Below are 15,180 nucleotides of genomic sequence, written 5' to 3' on the forward strand. Positions count from 1 at the left end.
GAATGCTGAGCCTCTATCGGTATGAATGGAATTGGGAAAACCAAAAATGCTGAAGATTCTGTCAAGTGACTTAATGACAGACGCTGACGAGACGTCAGGGCAGGGTATCGCAAAAGGAAACCTGGAATATTCGTCAATTACAGTCAGAAAATATACATTTTTGTTGTTGGAAGGTAACGGTCCTTTAAAATCTAAGATAATCCTCTCAAAAGGTCGGGTTGCCTTGATGAGATTGGCCTCCGGAGTTTTGAAGTATTGCCGTTTGCATTCTGTGCAAACAGGACAGGTTTTAGTCAGTTTCCTGACTTCTTCCAGAGAGTAAGGAAGGTTGTTAGCCCTTATGTAGTGGAAGAATTTCGTGACTCCTGGGTGGCACAGTCTGCTATGGATCTTTTAGCCCCTCCAGCTGAGCACCAGCAGCCTCTGTCGGATGAAGCAACCAGCTTCAAGGCATTGCGGTGTTGTTGCACATTGACTGCTCTGACATCACATTCGTTTGCCAGTGAGTCGAAGGCCAGTGCATAGGCAGCATCACTTTCCCCAGGTTTCTGGCGTCTAGTCAGCAACTGGTGTTGAGCAAGCATAGTGTTGAGCATTCCGTGGCACTGCATGGTAAGCAATCAGATGTTCCCGGGCTATAGCCAGAGTGGTAGTTCCTTGCGTAACGGCGAAAGGGACCTCACCCAGCAGAGAGTTCAGGTGGCCCTACTGTATCGCCTCATCGACCATGTTGTTTTGAGCCATGTAGTAATCGAAACAAGCAATCCAGTGGTTGAAAATTTCTCTGGCCTTCTGGCCTTCGGGGCAGACTGGTCGATTATCGGCTTGAGTGCTGCATCCATTTCTGCTAATAAAATTGAAGTGTCATTTGATGAAGTAGACAAAGACAATGTGGTCAAACAATAATCATGGCTTTTATTAGCAGAAACTCATGGTACAATAATAAAAGACAATAGGTGCATATACAGTTATACCCAAGGGGAAGTGTCCTTAACAGTTGAGATAATGCACAGCCAATGTCAGTACAGCAAGGCTCACCAGAGGACCACACATACCACTTTAAGTAATCCCTATGCCATCGGTGCTCTGTGATTAGTAAGGGATTGTTTAAGGTGGTATGTGGGTGGAAAGAAAATGTTTAAAAAAAAACTGTTTTAATCGTACCTCATTGACTTATGTGCACAGTTTCATAACTCCAAAGGAAATGGGCTCATGACAATTTTTCTCAAGTAAAATATTTCAGTAACAATTGGGTCTAGAGCAGTGATTCTCAATCTTCCCCTCCCACTCACAGACCACCTTAAGCAATCCCTTACACAGAGCACTGATGGCACAGGGATTACTTAAAGTGGTCTGTGAGTGGAAAGAAAAAGGTTGAGAACCACTGCTTTAGTCCCATTTTTTTTCTCTTGGGATCAGCAAACTGTTGAGGCAAACCTCATCCAAAGATCCATGTTGGATCTGTAGAAGACATTTCAGAGTGGAGAATGCAGGGCATCTGTCGACTCTGCAGAACCACCATCCAGTTGAATTCCTCAGTGGAGTTCAAATGGGGAAAGCGAGCATATGGAGATTTCCCATCTTGGGTTGGGAAATCTAGCCACAAGATGCATACTAGAGTAACGCTGGAACCAGCATGAAATCTGCTGTCTGAAGAAACAGGGTTTTCTTCTGATTTAATTAAAGTCAGTTGTAATGTTATAAGGCTGTTGTTGCCTTTAGGCATGGAATCCGTGTAGTTTGCGGACTGGTGGAGACTGACTGGAGGGGTACCAGGCATTGGGACCAAGCTGCGCGAAGGTGCTGGAGGCTTCCTGACCATGTCAGAGGTTCGGATCTGGAGCTCAGGTAGCTGATGGTTGGACTGAATGTTGCATGAGCACTGGGGGCAAATCCATGGACACTCAGTGACTCTGTGGGGGGGGGGGGAGCGACTCTCTTTTACTTCGCTTTCTTTGACTATGAGAGGCAATAGCCAATTTCTGCTGATAGCAAATCTTTGTATGCCTTATGGTAAAGGAATTTTCATGTAATATTACATTTTCTGTATGATTGCATTGTAAAAGATTTTGAATATTGAATAAATGGTGTGTTAAATTTTTGACAGATCCTAAGTAAGTGTAAAAGTAATCATAAAAGGGCTTTCACTGATGTACAGTTCAGTGCGGGTTTGACAGCAGGGCCTATATGAAGTGCAAGGCCCCTCTGTTCTCCACATTGTTCTAGCACACTGCAGACCACAACTCTGCCCACCATATATTTTGCTGATGTTTGGCCTTACCTTCCATTAAAGACTGAACCCTGAACATCACTGGAAGGATGTTCTCTCAAGTATCTTTCCCAATACTCGTTAGGCTGCTAACTGTTTCATTTCCATGAAACTCACAGGCACACAGTTCTAGGTCACAGTTACACTGAGAAAAACACCAATCTGCCTCAAATGTTTATTCTGTATCCTCAGGTCCTTGAATCGTCATCTTCCCTCTGTTCACATATTAGGTGGCAAGAGGACAATTAAATGTCACCCTTTATCATAAGTCTTCATTAATCCTTCTGCATGTGCCAATGTGATTGCATAAGATCTCCCCTTCCCATGATTTCCCCAACCATTTCCCAACCATTCAGAACATCTACAGGGAATTGGAGAGCAGCAGCAAGCATCAACGATCCACATTATGGTCTGTTCTCACTGCTACCATCAAGCAAGTAGTAGAGGTGCCATAAGACTCACACCAACAGGTTCAGGAACAGCTGTGACTCCTCCACAACAAACTCAATCAGAGACTTTTACAGACCCTTAGCTTTGCACTTTATTGATAGATTTTATCTATTTTTACATACCTCTATTTTTTTTAAACATGTCAACATATCTTCTTGCGTACAGCATTTTTTTTTTGCACAACCCATCAGTGGTAATTCTGCCTCACCCTCAGCAAGAATTTTAAGGTTGTGTGATGTTATGTATGTACTCTGACAATAACATTTGAACTTTGAATAGCAATTGAACACAATTGCTCCTCCTGGCTTTACTTTTGAAAGCCATCCTGATGGCATCTGGTTCCAGATCCCTTCCTGACTGTCCGAAGAGGATTCTCAACCTGGATTCCTGACTCCTAAACTGATTCTTGACTCTCTGACGTGACCCTTGGCCTTTACCCAAGAGCCATTGCACATCACAATGCAAATTTGCAATTCTCTGATTGGTTGAGATAGTCCAGATTTTTCTCTTGGCCCATTCAAGCACCAGGATGGAAGGCCAGAGGGATATGAACCACTGCCAAGTCCTTGCACCAAGAATTGGATGAGCACCATGAATGCCCAGTTCATAAGACATGCCATGTTCCTTCAACAATTAATTTAAATGAAGAAATGCTGCAAGTTAAGAATAAACCACATCATACAAAGTAAAGATTTCACTGCCATCAAATAAAACTAAATCACATCCGCACTTGTTGCTGGAGGGAACACATTATGATTTACAGATCCTGGTGTGGTAGTTCAAACTGAGTCCAAATACAGCCTTACTCTGGATGAATCACATAATTAATTATTAAATAGGCCAAACTAGCCATTATCAAGATACTTATTTTCCATTCCCTATTAAATAATTAAGTATTTTAGTGTTCATATTTTAAGAATGCACAACACTTGTGTTTTATAATGGAGGCCAGAGAAAACAAATCTCCTCGAACAAATCTGCCTGAGATTTCCACAGCACGCTTCCAGGAGGTGATTAATCCATGCTTTCTGTTGATCTTCCACCATGGCGGGAGCTTTTGAGATACTTTTCTTGTTGGACGGCTAGAAAATATTAGCTTAGTTCCAGCATTGTTTGATTGCACCAGCAATGGCTTCAGATGGGGAGGAACTGTGCTAAATGACACATTCCAATTGACTACATTCATAACTAAAGTTATATCCGGAGGTTGAAGCAACTCTATAGAAATTTATGGCCACTGCCATTCTCTCGTTTGGCTTTCACCCATCAGTGTTTGATCAAAGCAAGTGATAGCAAAGCACCTAAAATCATCTTGCTCTTCTGACCCTTGCCTGACAAATTGATCTGCGATGAGCAGTGGTATATTGAGATTTCTCAATATTTAAATTAGAGCAAGATCAAAGGATAGAAACGTAGGTGACACATAGGTTATCTTCCATATCACTGTACTCTGACCAAATCCACACATTTGACATTAGAAGTGAAGCACGCTCAGGCGTATGCCAGCATATATAAGAAGGAGGCAGAGAAAGAGAAATGTTAGCTCAGGAGAAATGTTAAGAATGAGAATGGCAATCACACAGGAGGTGTTAAGAAATGAGACTATGAATGTGATTTAAATTTCCAAGTCTCAAATATAAATTACGTTAACCCACTCTAATACTGGTATGGGGTCTGTTGTGTAGAAGCAGGTGTTTAGTGTGGGATTAGATAACTGTCATTGTCGATCCTTGCATCTGATGAAATGGTGCAGCCGACAGACTCGCCAAGGCAAATAGCGCCTTTGGAAGACTACACAAAAGAGTCTGGAAAAACAACCAACTGAAAAACCTCACAAAGATAAGCGTATACAGAGCCGTTGTCATACCCAAACTCCTGTTCGGCTCCGAATCATGGGTCCTCTACCGGCACCACCTACGGCTCCTAGAACGCTTCCACCAGCATTGTCTCCGCTCCATCCTCAACATCCATTGGAGCGCTTTCATCCCTAACGTCGAAGTACTCGAGATGGCAGAGGTCGACAGCATCGAGTCCACGCTGCTGAAGATTCAGCTGCGCTGGATGGGTCACGTCTCCAGAATGGAGGACCATCGCCTTCCCAAGATCGTGTTATATGGCGAGCTCTCCACTGGCCACCGTGACAGAGGTGCACCAAAGAAAAGGTACAAGGACTGCCTAAAGAAATCTCTTGGTGCCTGCCACATTGACCACTGCCAGTGGGCTGATAACGCCTCAAACCGTGCATCTTGGCGCCTCACAGTTTGGCGGGCAGCAACCTCCTTTGAAGAAGACCGCAGAACCCACCTCACTGACAAAAGGCAAAGGAGGAAAAACCCAACACCCAACCCCAACCAACCAATTTTCCCCTGCAGCCGCTGCAACCGTGTCTGCCTGTCCCGCATCGGACTTGTCAGCCACAAACGAGCCTGCAGCTGACGTGGACCTTTACCCCCTCCATAAATCTTCGTCCGCGAAGCCAAGCCAAAGAAAAAAGAAGAGATAACTGTGGAGAACCCTTCTCCATTAACAATGGCGTGAAGCAAGGCTGCGTTCTCACACCAACCCTCTTTTCAATCTTCTTCAGCATGATGCTGAAACAAGCCATGAAAGACCTCAACAATGAAGACGCTGTTTACATCCAGTACCGGATGTTTACATCTGGTACCACATGGATGGCAGGCAGTCTCCTCAATCTGAGGCGCCTGCAAGCTCACACCAAGACACAAGAGCAACTTGTCCGTGATGATGCCGCTTTAGTTGCCCATTCAGAGCCAGCTCTTCAGCGCTTGACGTCCTGTTTTGCGGAAACTGCCAAAATGTTTGGCCTGGAAGTCAGCCTGAAGAAAACTGAGGTCCTCCATCAGCCAGCTCCTCACCATGACTACCAGCCCCCTCACATCTCCATTGGGCACACAAAACTCAAAATGGTCAACCAGTTTACCTATCTTGGCTGCACCATTTCATCGGATGCAAGGATCGACAATGAGATAGACAACAGACTCGCCAAGGCAAATAGCGCCTTTGGAAGACTACACAAAAGAGTATGGAAAAACAACCAACTGAAAAACATCACAAAGATTAGCGTATACAGAGCCGTTGTCATACCCAAACTCCTGTTCAGCTCCGAATCATGGGTCCTCTACCGGCATCACCTACGGCTCCTAGAACGCTTCCACCAGCGTTGTTTCCGCTCCATCCTCAACATTCATTGGAGCGACTTCATCACCAACATCGAAGTACTCGAGATGGGAGAGGCTGACAGCATCGAATCCACGCTGCTGAAGATCCAACTGCGCTGGGTAGGTCACGTCTCCAGAATGGAGGACCATCGCCTTCCCAAGATCGTGTTATATGGCGAGCTCTCCACTGGCCACCGAGACAGAGGTGCACCAAAGAAGAGGTACAAGGACTGCCTAAAGAAATCTCTTGGTGCCTGCCACATTGACCACCGCCAGTGGGCTGATATCGCCTGAATTTCACCATTGAGTTTTCTGACCAGCACAATAGGAGCTCTCCAGTTTCTGATCTGGAGTTTCTCGACTCTTCTTCAGTTTTTAATCTATTGAGCTTCATCTCAATTCCTTTTTTCTTTAATCATGAACAGCACCGTCCTTGACTTAAAGAACTCAAGGTTAGCTTCCAATTGCTATTTTACTTGGACTCCCTGAATTTTTTACAAGTTCTACTCAAAAACTGTGATGGTTCTGAAGCACCTGCTTCAGCTTTGATTTCTTTTTGCCCACAGTTTGTACATTCTTCACCGCAACAATTTCCTTCCAATCCAGTTGGATGTGTGACAACCAATCCCTTCCAAACAAGGCTGATCCTTTTGTGTCTACAATGTAAAGGGGTAATCCTTTCCATGTCTGTCCCTTCCACTTGATGTTTACTTTACATTTCCCTAGCATTTTGACTTTCTCTCCAGTAACCGTCTTTAACGCTATTAAATTTACATACAGCACAGTAACAGGCCATTTCGGCCATGCGTCCATCTGTTTCATTTCAAATTTGGGCAGTGGTTTGTTTTTCAGATCTTTCGTCTCTGTGTCAAGTTCCATCTGGACCAGTTCATTGTTCATTTTAATGCGAATGAAAAATTCTACCTGCGATCAACTCCACTACGGACGTACTTTACTGCCAATGCTCCGAAATCCTCAGATTTACTTTGGTTCTCTGGCTCACTGCTGGAACTTTGTCGTTTCCCCCGAGGTTTTATTTTGGAAGATTGTTTTTTTTAATACTTCAATTTTTGTATTTTTTCCCTCGGTGACCTTCTTTTTCTCTCTTTTCTTTCTGTCTTGGACATTTTAACTTGATGTGTCCCTCTTTGTCACACAAAGAGCACATCCCTTTTGTGATAACAGTTATCAGGGCTGTGGCTCTCACGACCACAGTACAAGCATTGTCATCGGCCCATTCTCCTCACCACATGCTCCCCTTGTACAATATCAATGTTACGATCGGCCAGTTCGATGCTATCTCATAGGCAGACTTAATCCAAACTTTTCTTGCTCAACAATCATTGTTGCGCATGGCTGTCAGCAAAACTGATTACCAACATGTCTTTCAGGGCCTCGTTCAAAAAGTTACAAAACTACACATCTCTGGCAAGTTAACGCAATTCGGCAAAATATTAGCTCACTGTTTTATCTGTCTTTTGCTTTTGGGTGTAGAATTTGTATCTTTCTGCGATCACCACTGGTTTTGGGGACAGACGCTCTCCAACTCGGTCACATAACTCTTCGTAAGACTTGGCATTTGCCAGCATCCATTTTTGTTGTCCTCCTCTCGAGTGTCTCCCCTTTTCCTTTCTTTCTGCTTCCGAGTAAGTGCTTCTGTCTTGCTGTAGCCTGATGTCGTCCTTTTTTTTTCCACTAGATTTTCACCTTCGATGCCCTTCTTTCTCTGAAATCCTGTAGATACTGGTATCCGGAGTTTATCTTTGTTGCCACTTTGTCGTGTATTTCCTCTTTGGAAATAACATCATTGAAGCCCATCTTTCTTTATTTGAACATGGCGCCACTCTGAAACTCTCCCCACAATGCACCTGACGTCACCACGCATGTGCATTCCCATAACATGGATCTGCAGTGAAAGCCTCTGGATTCTCCTTTTATCCAAGCATATTTTTTTGTGATAAGGGCTGTATTTTGCAAGTCCGAAAGAACACTAGATCATCCTAGAATTGTTATTTGCAAATGCTGCAGACATTTGACCCAATGATTTCAGCACAGAAGGTCATAGTTAATTCACACTGGTAAATGATTTAGTCATTTTATAATAAGACGCCTCAGCCTATGACAGATGGCTGCATTTCCTGTAAACCCCAGGGACAACAAATCAACATGACCTTGTAATTCCACCCTGATGTCAATACATCAGCAATGAAGAGTGACAATGACGGTGGCGTTTGTTGGGACAGAACTCAAACCTCTGTCAATAACTCCCAATTTCAACTTCAGGCGGATTGTTCAGGGATTTGGGGGAATAACAGATGAGGATATGGAGATTAAATGTCTGCAGATAGAAGTGACTTTTAAACAGTGAGGGGAAAAAAAAAAGATCTATCAGCTGAAAACTGCATTCAAGTAACAGATCAGAGGAAGCCGGAATTCCTATCGTCAGAAACATTTCCCAGCAGCCAAGCACCGGTCTTTATTAAGTTTGGTGAGGGGGAATCTAACCCATCAAATGCTAGATACATTGTAGATCAGTGAATGCTAAAGGTAAGATTAAGGTTGCAGAAAGACTTTATCAGCAACTCCCACCATTCATCCTCTGTAAAATGTCACTAGTTTATGAAATCTTCATCAATCGTTGCAGCTGATTGGATTAATGCTTTCCCCTTTGTGTCTGAAGTTTGGAATGTGGGGTGTGATGGGGTTTAAGCTTTATGTAAGGGGGTCATTGAAGTCTTCAGTTGAATTTAGGGAGACACTGATCTGAACATGCAAGTGATGGGGAAATGAGACCGATGCATAGGAGCTGGGTGCTGGGGTTTTTATAGTTTAGTCCCATAGAGATGGGTGACAAAGATCAGAAAACGAATAATGAGGTATTCCTCTGTCCAGCATAGTGAGACTGAAACTTAGCCCTTCCTGGAAAGCCCAACTAGTCAGTCCCAAAACAAGCTTGCACAGATTGGAGAACATGGTGAGCAGAGCTGGGACTTTTATCTTTCGAGCAACAAAAGGTGAAATATGACTTTGAGGTATACAAGATTATTAAGGAATTCGATAAGGTAGACAGCAACTACCTTCTCCCAAGGAGTACAATAACAAACACCAGAGATACCTGGTTCAAGGAGAGGGGAGGAACCCTTAGGGGACATGTCAGAGGTAAGGTTCTTTTTAAATATGTACAGAGAGTGGTGGGTGCCTGGAATGCATTGCCAGAGGTTGTGATGGAGGGCAATATAATAAGGACATTTAAAAGGCTCTTAGATAGGCATTGGATACAAGAAAAATAGAGGGTTATGGATGTGAGGGAGGGACTAGGTATACATGAGTCAGCTTAACATTGTAGACAGAAGGACCTGTACCATGCTGTAATGTTCTATAGCCTTATCTAACTTCCATGTCAAAACTCCAAATGCACAGCTCCATGGAGAACAACGTCTTTTGACACATATCAGGCATGGTAATCACTTTAGATTATTCACACAAGAAGTACCTTGTCAAGCTTTCGTAGTGACACATAATAACATGGAAATGATCATTATGGTGGTTCAAGGCAGGAAAAATCCATTTTCAATTGGATATCCCTAAAATAAAACACACGCTTGAAGTTCCAGGTACATGTGCCCTGAAAGTCCATAAAATTTCTTCTTCAATTATAACTTCAGCGACGCTTTAGGAATTTCAAGGCCCTTTATCCAAGTGACTGCTTCATTGATTACCTTTGTTAAGAGCACTGAAAATATGACAATATTTAAGATCAACTGAAGTGTCATCATTTAATAACTTCCCAAACTGAGATTGGCACAGTTTGTATTGTGGTTAGCACAATGCTATTACAGTACCGGGTTCAAATCCAGCGATGTCTGTAAGGAGTTTGTACATTCTCCCTATGTCTGCATGGGTTTCCTCCAGGTGCTCTGGTTTCTACCCACCCTTGAAAACATATAGAGGTTATAAGTTAAGTGGACAGCAAGGGTTTAAATGGTGGGAATCAGCTTCTACTATGATATGATAGGAATGGAATAGAATGTAATGGATGGATGGATGGAATAGAGTGTGATGGATGGAAGGAAGGATGGACGGATCTTTTTGCTTGGTTGTTTTTGTTTGAAGCATCCTCCAAAATCAAAAAATAGCTGAGTTTATTTTATTTTAACACTTTTTTTTCTTGCAAACTTATTAAGCCTATGTCTGTCAACCACAACACTAATAGTCTCACAGATATCTGTCAAAGATCAGGAAGCCACAAGATAAGGTCTAATGGACAATGAAGCTTGCTAGATCAGAAGACAATTAGATCTTAGTGCACTCCGTTTAATTAATCTGCAAGCACTCGTTACAAGAGGAAACACCATTCAGGTAAAATTCTGGAGACCAGAAATGCAGAAAATGGCAGCAAAAAAGAACCCAGAAAAAAATTTGGAATGGATCCATGTCACCACTCAGACAGGAGTTGATATGCTTCAACACCAGCCTCTCAAAACACTAATCACTGAGGATGTGAGTGCCATGGGTCAGTAGTCTTTTAGACAGGTTACCACACTCTTCTTGTTATCTCACTGAACTTATTCGCTACCATTGCCAAAATGTTGATGTGCTCCAAGTATTCCACATCAGAATTGTACAGAATACACCAGCTGCAACTTGTGAATATTTTGCCTGATTTCCTTGTGGTTGCACTCCATTTACAAAGCTTTGTATCCCAATTGCAAGTTTCACCACTCCCTTCAAAGATCTGATGCAATGTATCTCAGATTTCTCTGGTCTCACTCATCCACCTCCTCAAAATAGTTCTCTTTAGGTTCCACAATCTTAACCTGTTATTTCTATAGTTTAACAATGAGACGAAGCATTTTGTTTGTATGCAAGGCAAAGGTCCTCGCAGCCCGTTTAAATGACTGAAAATTATTTGGGCTGATTTTTTTGACACAGCAATATCCAAGGTTGCATGATTATAAGGTGTTTGTGGTGCCTAAATGAAATAACAGTAATTAGCATGCACAAATAGATGCAAGGTAATGATTTTGTGTATTTAGTTGTGAGCCATGCACCTGAAGGACCAAGGATATATTATTGGGAATTTTGAACCCACCCGACAGCCAAGTATCAATCTGTCTGTATTGCAGAGAATTACAGAAAGGAGGGATCAAGCCTGTCTGAATTGGGTGCCTTTGGCTCCTGTGCTTTTGCTTTAAGTTCCAGAAAAAGGATGAGAACCACGGTTTTTGTTGGAGATAAAGTTAGCTCAATTTTCATTTCTAAACTTCTTTTGCTTTTACAGTGATATAATTTTGTTATGGAATGGGTTAATAAAATTATGATAAAATTATCTTAAAAGGGATAAGATTGTGAGGTTTAGTTATTAGATTACATTTCACAAACAAACATCTTAAGTGCTATGCAGGGATAGACTTCATGTCTCTAATTGGCTTTGCTGAGACAATGGGAGAGAACTTGTGAGAGTTTTACAAGTTGGTGCTAATGGATTAACATGTTTATACAGGGCCCAAGCTTAAGACTTGAGAATCTTTTGATATTAAGACAGGTGCCAGAAGTTTAAATTGCTGGATGAAAGTTGCTGTTCCAAGAGGAGTCAATGTGGTTTTGCAAACAGAGAAAACATTCATTCTTTTGGAGAGAGAGAGAGACTGTTGGTGTTGAAGACTGCAAGTTTGCAGATCTGCTGCAAGACCCCATTTCAAGATGGGTTTCGAGTCTCAAGTTCAGCCAATTATAGATCTCTGTTGTCAATTGCAGAGGATGTGGCTGGTTATTGCGTTCCTCCTGAAATAAGAGAAAAAGAAGAACTTGTGGGAACCTGGAAGAAGAGGTTATCTTTTGGAAAAACCCAAGGGGAGCAAGTTTCTTCGGGAAGGCACTTCAGTGACTGATTGAAGGAGATCAGTTTTGTGTGTGTCCAATGAAAGAGGAGCAGCTCTCTGAAATCAACAAAGACTTTCCTTTGCAGTAACAATTTAAGTTAAAGCACCAGAGCCTGGTGAAGATTATAAATGTTACATTCTGTACACAGTATGGAAATTGCCTTCTACCAGTGAACTTGGAGAAGTGAAAAGTGAATGATTGGACAGTGCGCTTCGAATTAGAAAGGGTTTAAGTTAATAGTAACAAATTAAATACTGATCATATTATTATGTGTTAAGAAAATAAAACTATTTTTGTTTAAGTAGTCATTGTCTTGGTGAACTTTTGCTGCTGGTTTTAGAGCCCTTTGGGGTCTTAACAATATTTAATATTTTACATTCTGAAAGAGCAGCTTTTCATACTTCATTGATAACATATCTGATAAAAGTAATGGCAAACGTTGACATCATTTATAGAAATATCCCCACATCTCTAACACTAATGGTATTTTGTTGCACTGAGGGTCTGTTGGACATAGCATTATCACTACCACATAGAGCATTCTTTCCCCCAACAACTGTACTGCAGGGACATGTTCTTGCTGCCTTTGCTCTCTTCCCACTTCCTATTTCAATCTGATTTTGCAGATTTCCACAGCACTGATATGATGCCATTTCTCTACTCGTCCCCTTCTCCTTTAGAACTGCTCTCAGCTCTAACGTCCTTTCCTGCTCCACGTTACAACTCCCTGCCCCCGCCTCCAAGGGTTGAATATTATTGCTATGTATTATCCATTTAAATATCTAACTTTTCAAAACCATTGTATAATGACCAATAAAAATAGAAAATGCTGGAAATATTCAGCAAGTCTGGCAACATTTTTAATCACACTGGGCACTTTTTTCAATAGGTTTGCTTTCTAAAAAATAATTGGCAATTATGATAGACAACTTCAAGTTGAACACAAAGATAATGTCAGATTTTCTGTATCATGTAGGAAGTTGGAAAAACATTAAATGAACTTTTATTGAACTTAGCATGTTTAATTGCATAATGATGCTGGCTCATTGCGTTATTTCGAGTAACCTAAAAATGTTTTGGCGCTGATTTTCATTTGTACTCAGCATCTGATACCTCTCATGTCAGTGTACAACAATAGCCGGCCAGCATTGATGGATTCCAGTTGCCTTGATATTGCTTTTCCATGATGGCAATGTCCTGGTGAAACCTTTCATTATGTTCTTTTTTGAATATTTTATGTATAAATTTTAAACCACAACATTAAACATTACATTAAATTCAAGAATTATTCAAAAAATTATACACGTGGTAAATATAAAAGAAAACCCCCTGCTCCACCTCACACTTCTTTCTCCCCCCCCCCCAAAACCCCTGAAAAAAGATAGAAGAAAGAAATGACCAGAGAATGCCACGGAAATAAAGCATTTAATATTTGACATTACCAAGAAGTGAGGTTCTCAGAGAGGTTATCAAACATTCAAATCCACATTATGTAAATATGGGCACCATATTTTCCAAAACAAGTGATAATTATTTCGTAAAATATACGTAATCTTCTCTAATGGTATACAATTGCGAAGTTCTGCATGCCATCTTTCCATACCTAAATCTATATCTGATTTCCATGATATTCTTATGCATTTCCTAGTAACTGCTAAACCAACTTGCCCAAATTAAATTTGATGGATAGTTCATTTTAATTTAGGCCTTATAACCTTAATATTACTCAATAAAAATAACATCGGCTCCTATGGGAGCTTGACCCCAACCTTTCACTATGTTTGTCACTAACTGCGCCAAGATCAGCAGGGAAGAAATTAATTTTCAACGACATGCTACACTTCACGGTCTTGTAGCTTGAAGTAGACTTAAAAAAGGACAGAAAATCACAAAAAATAGGTTATATCTACAAGATGGTACATGATAGGAATATTTTAAGGTGATTTTCATCTTCAGCAGGCCAAAATCCATAAAATGCACCCAAAAGTGTTCAGGAAGCAAAATCTTTGTTGTCTGGTGTCATTAAAATTTTACTTAATTGTTTCTTTAGTTTTGAGTAAAAGACCAATTAATGCAATGTGAAAACTGTACCTGGTACTTCCTTTGTTAAATGATTTTCAATTAATAGGCTGGAGTTCCTTTACTGCTGCATCTGTACAGGATAAAGGAGGAATATGTGTAGTTTGGGAGTACCAGCACACTATCACAGTACATTGGACACATTGGCTGGTATACAGTCAAAACCATTTGAGCTTTACAAGTATTATTCCCTTTGAAATTACAGACTTTCAATTTAATGTAATCCTTTGCTTTGTTTTGCAGAGATGACTGTTCTTACCAACAGCTGCCTGAGCCTTGCCTCAAGACAAATCCACCACGATCAAATAAGACAAATTTAGGCTGATGTAGTTCTCATTCTTGCTCTTATAAGTAAAGTGGAATCTGAGGACATCTCCTGAGGTAAATACTAATCAATTTAGGGAAAGTGAGAGCAGGATCAGGGGGTGGGGAGATGGGCTGGGGCAAAGGAAGAAGCACGTTTCTAGGTGGAAAGGTGTGGCAGGTTGGAATTAAGTTTCAGCTTGGAAACCAATTATTTAACAGAGCCTTGGGGCTTTCATTTCTTGTTATACGACTGCAAGTAGATTTTACAAAACAGTGATAATGTGAAACTTAATTCAATGTGTATTATTTTAATGTTGGAAGATAGGGTTCAATTTCTTTAGACCATTTTAAAAAACATTGCATCAGCAATTTTCCCTTTTAATTGGGCACATCTAATCCACAATACTTTCTGGAATTTTGAGAGCCAGTCAGGAGAACCCCCAAGGAAATTCTTGGTTTAGATTTTCTTTTCTTCATTAAATGAGGCACATTTCACTTTGGACGAGGGAAGGTCCTGGAAATTGTACAGAATGAGAAGACACAATCTGTCTGGTTGTACACAATTTTTAAAATGAAGGGGGAGGGGAAGTGACTGCAAGCTTTCTCATAGACTGGGAAGAAGCAACCAACGCAACTTGATTTGAAGGGTCTTGACCTAAAATTTCAGCTGTCCATCTGCCTTCACTGATGCTTCTTGACCTGCTGTGTTCCTTCAGCAGTTCATTTTCCCGACCAACTGAAGTCTTGGTTGACAAGCTCATGGGAGAATGAAACATGTTGAGAAATTGAATGATGTAGGACAATGGTTTTCTGTGTATTAATGAAAGCCAAGGGCTTGCAGAAAAGGTTTCAATGTTTGTTCCAGTCCTGCTTTCATCTGCCTGCGATACACATCTGGGTACTATTTCTGTAATTTCAGTCATGCATGCAACATCCTCACCATCCACTCGTCATTCCTGTGGATTCATGGGGAATGCTGCCTCACTACTATTTACATAGGATCTGGAAGACATT

At 41.3% G+C, this 15,180-nt stretch overlaps 2 long non-coding RNA genes across 2 annotated transcripts in view; one reads left to right on the forward strand and one right to left on the reverse strand.

Moving 5' to 3' along the window:
• LOC138746466 (uncharacterized) overlaps positions 1–15,180 on the reverse strand; it is a 206,144-nt gene that overhangs the window by 47,743 nt on the left and 143,221 nt on the right. The window lies entirely within an intron of this gene.
• Positions 549–14,182, forward strand: LOC138746467 (uncharacterized). The gene is made up of 3 exons (XR_011346977.1): positions 549–612; positions 1,723–1,848; positions 14,104–14,182. It is a non-coding gene; the product is annotated as an uncharacterized lncRNA (long non-coding RNA).

This window comes from Narcine bancroftii, chromosome 12 (genome assembly GCF_036971445.1).
Source record: "Narcine bancroftii isolate sNarBan1 chromosome 12, sNarBan1.hap1, whole genome shotgun sequence".
In the NCBI taxonomy this organism is placed as follows: Eukaryota; Metazoa; Chordata; class Chondrichthyes; order Torpediniformes; family Narcinidae; genus Narcine; species Narcine bancroftii.